The following is a 4,570-nucleotide window of genomic DNA, read 5'->3' on the forward strand; positions in this document are numbered from 1 at the left end:
ACTGTAAAATGTACAGTAACTGGCTGGCAACCCTGCTGCCAGTATTTTACTGTAAAATTTACAGTATTTTTTTATATTTTGTATACTGCATTTTTACAAAAAATATATACTGCATTTTTAATATATTGTATATGGCATTTAACAATTATTTAAATAGCAAATGCACACATTCAAGTAGTTTACTGTGAAAAGCAATTCTTTGAAAAAAGCATATGTGTATTTGCTATATTTAAAGTATATGTAAAATGATAGCATACAATATATTTTCCCTATTGCTGACTTAACTTTAACTGCATAAAGTGTTGTATAAAGCATAACTTAATTCACCAAAAAAATAAATAACATTTTTAAAATCTAAAAAAAAAAAACAGGTCAAAATGTTATATATCACTTTCAAATTTACATGAAAAAATGACATAAAAAGTATATTATTTTGAACTCCTTTTTATTTATTTAAAAATTATTTCATTTTTTTTAATGGATATGAAATTTTGCCATGATTTCTTTTTTATTACTTGGAACATATTGGCCATCATGGACCTAGACACAAAGAAATATTCAAACTGTGTTTTAACCGAAACAAAACAGTTCACCCAAAATGGAAATTTCTGTCATTTCTCACCCTCATGTCATTCCACACCCTTAAGACCTTTGTTCATCTTCACAACACACATTAAGATATTTTTTATAAAACCTGATGGCCCAGTGATGCCTACATTGCTAGCAAGATCATTTCCTTTTCCAATGCCCAGAAAGGTACTAAAAACATATTTAAAACAGTTTATGTGACTACAGTGGTTCAACTTTAGTGTAATGAAGCGATGAAAATACTTTTTGTGTGCCAAAAAACAAAATAATGACTAGTCAACAATATCTCGTGATGGATGATTTTTTTTTAAAACACTGCTTCATGAAGCTTCGAAGCTTTATTAATGTTTCAGTTCAAATGAGAGCATAACAAACTGCCAAAGTCACATGATTTCAGTAAATGAGGCTTCGTTATGTCATAAGTGTTTTGACATTTCAATAGTTCATGTGACTTTTGCAGTTTGATACACGTTCTGAGCAAATTATTTGAAACAAAAGATTCGTAAAGCTTCTAAGCTTCATGAAGCAGTGTTTTGAGACCGCCCATGTTGAATAAAATAGTTGTTTTGGGGGGTTGGCAGAAAAAGTATTCTCGTCGCTTTATAATATTTAGGTTTGAACAACTGTAGTCACATTAATTGTTTTAAATGTTTTAGAGGCTTTCTGGGCATTGAAAAAAGAAATGATCTTGCTAGAAATGCAGGCTTCACTGAACCACATCTTAATGTGTGTTGTGAAGATGAACGAAGATCTTAGGGGTGTGAAACGACATAAGTATTTATTGACTTAATTTTCATTTTTGGGTGAACTAATCCTTTAAAAACCACAAAGACGTTTTTAGATTTCATCACTTAAAGGATAGACCAATATGGCCAAACAAGTCATACAAACTTTCCATCAAACAGATAAAAATCAACCAAATAACAATTATGCTCCAGATGAAGTTCCATCCCAGGATTCAAAGTGTGACTAGAAATATTGAAAAGAGCAAAGAGGACAATACATTAGATATATTACAAAACATAATAATACTTTCAGAAACAAATAGGGGGAGGACAGATACAGTTAGTGACAGATACAGGGATGAGAGGTACAGTCAGAGAGAGACAGAGGGATGGGAGGTACAGTCAAAGGCAGATAGAGAACAATAAAAGGAAGACGCAATCTTGGTGTGTGTGTATCCTTACATTTCAGAAATTCCATTGGAATTTGCACAGAAGAGTGGCAACATGTGGGTTGACTGCCACACATTTTCTTCTGTATCACTTGTCCTGTTTTTATTTCGATGGTACTTTTCCCTTGGCTTTGGATCCTCTCTCCGGATTTATGCCCACAAAGCACCTAAAGGGTCATGAAACAGACAATATGTAATGAAGATCGGTTTTAGGACCTCCAAGAAAGTTGGAGATGTCCACTAATTAAAAAAAAAAAAAAAAAAAAAACGTATTTAACTCAATAGCTTGCTGGTGTTAAATAGGGAGACAAATATATTCTCTTCTCGAGTTAAGACACATTGTTTTAAAGGCCTCAACGGAAATAACACTTATAACATAAAATAACATTATTAAAAGGAATGTTCTGATATAACTTATCTATAAAATGCTGGTTCTGAAGTTGTTAGAATTTAACCATTACCTTTGAATGAACTCCAAGGTACACACTGCTTCCTCCTGATACTCAAGATTAAACTAGTAATAAGCAGCAAACAGAGTGGCAAGGCCGGACAGGAAACTGGGCTGAGTGCCCTCACACACCACCTCGCCTTCCATACTCAGCATCCAGTGCCCACTTGTCAAAGTGTCTCCTAAAACAATCAACATCACAATAGTAATTAATACCTATACCATTTTTTTATTTTATTTTTGTATTTCATTTTTTTACATTTACATGATATCGTATATTTAGTAGGGATGGGATAAAAATTTGATTCTTAAATGTATCGCAATGCATAAGCAGACGATTCTTGAATTGATTCACAATTGTCAAAAATCAATTTTTAAACGTTAATTAATGTAATGTTGACTGAAAGTAAAAGGCGGATCTCTGAAACGCGGAAGTCCATGCGCGGACAGTCTGTGACATGCACATAACTGTGTGTATCCACTGGCGCAGAGCAAGCGTTTTGAGACCTATAACGTTACTTGAGCGTTTTAAGTTCATTTAATGGAAGTTGAGCTTCTATAGTTGCATATGGTCTGTGGTGGATCGATTATGTAGCAAAATGCCTCCTAATGTGAAACAGACTGCAAGCACTCTGTTTTTTTCTTCCTTCGGGTTGTTCGTTCATTTGAAATGACTCGAAAAAAGATTCATTCATTTTGCTGAACGAGACTCAAAAGTCCGATTCGGTAAAATGATCCGAACTTCCCATCACTACAACTGATGATAAGATTCAAGTCATAGGCGCAATAAAACAACTCGTTTGTTTATTGGTCAGTGTCTGTCGCGCATGATCAGTTCATTTGTTCAAGTGTCACCGCACTGATAAGGTGCCTTTGTGCACCCTGTGCCAAAATACACACAAGATTTGCCTGCCGACATAAATATAGACACATATCTATAAATAGCATATTTAATAATTTCAAGGAAAAAGTATTTGGTCGCCCTAAGGTAATAAATTAGGCTAACTAAGTTATAGTGTCTGGTGGTGATGTGCTTTAATTACACGGCATGCAGGAAAAAAATGTAGCTAATTCCTGCGCACAATTTTCTATTTCATTCCCTCGATTTGCTAAATCGTGTACAATATTTATACATCAAGAGAACTAATTAGTAAATTGTGCATACGATTTAGCAAATCAATGAAATGTAAAAGTAATCATGCACGTTTTAGTACATGGAGGGATCTGTAATTACTGACTGGGGAGAAGACTCTTTCAGACAGTGCTGAGGAGGCAGAGTTAGGTGCTGGACAGCTGATAGAGAAGAGGAAGAGTGTGTTTCTTACCCAAGCAGCAGAAGACAGGCTCTTCTGAGGGAAGGACAGGAGGCTTGATGCAGTGTTTTGCTGTAGAACAAGGCTTCTTCTCAGCACCTGATCTTCTTCAGAAAAGAGTTCCTCTAGTGTAGAGTCACACACTCAGATTTCTCGCAAACTGGAATCTTTTAATAACATTTAGCATATTATTGTAGTCATGTTCATTGTTTTTATTATAACACATGGAAAGTTTATGAGAAAATAGTTAAATGTGTTCTTCCTCCTCTTCTTCATCCTGGGCCTGCACCGTCAACATCCTTCTCTGAGCTGAAAGGGAGGATCATCTTGTTAATGTTGCTCATGTATGTTCACAACCAGTCAAAATCTGGAATCTTTTCTTTATGGTTTTCAAGAGAAGTCTCTTCTGCTCACCAAGGCTAAATTAATTTAATCAAAAAAAAAAAAAAAAAAAAAAGGAATATTGTAAAAAAAAGGAAAAGAAAAGAAAACAGTTTTCATACTCTTTTTGGAATATACTTTAAAACGTATTTATTGAAATAAGGCAAAGCTGAATTTTTCAGTAACTTTACTCCAGTCTTCAGTGTCACATGATCTTTTTCATATTCACTGATTTGCTGCTTTTTCATAAACATTGCTGATTATCATCAATCAGTGCATTTACATGCACCTAATCACATTATTGCTGCTATGATCAAAGTGTGCATCTGCTCATGACGTACATGATGTAAATCACATATGCAGTTAGCTTACTACGGTCGTTAGTTCCACTGAACTCTATTGGTAACGAAGGAACTTGTGACCACAGTTGGTTTTAGGGAAACGCACCCCATATTAGAAATGATGGGGAAGAAAACTTAGCATTTCTGGAGAGTCACATTTTTTTCTTCATAATTATTTTATAAACACAAAGTTCAAACATTGAAAAAAAATGTAATCTTTTGTAAAATTAAATTCTTGCTATTAGGGTTAGTTTACCTTTGGAACAGTCTCCATGAAGAATGATCTCTTGATCCTGGATCCTTGCTGCCATCCACTCGGAGATGA

At 34.4% G+C, this 4,570-nt stretch overlaps 1 long non-coding RNA gene across 1 annotated transcript; it reads right to left on the reverse strand.

Annotated features, from left to right (window-relative positions):
• Positions 1–1,380: 1,380 nt before the first annotated feature.
• On the reverse strand, positions 1,381–2,853 carry LOC113100946 (uncharacterized). Its single transcript, XR_003289856.1, has 3 exons — positions 2,224–2,853; positions 1,776–1,929; positions 1,381–1,557 (listed from the first exon to the last, which is right to left on the reverse strand). It is a non-coding gene; the product is annotated as an uncharacterized LOC113100946 (long non-coding RNA).
• Between the last annotated feature and the right edge of the window lie 1,717 nt (positions 2,854–4,570).

The sequence above is a fragment of the Carassius auratus genome, unplaced genomic scaffold (genome assembly GCF_003368295.1).
Source record: "Carassius auratus strain Wakin unplaced genomic scaffold, ASM336829v1 scaf_tig00217421, whole genome shotgun sequence".
NCBI classification, from domain to species: Eukaryota; Metazoa; Chordata; class Actinopteri; order Cypriniformes; family Cyprinidae; genus Carassius; species Carassius auratus.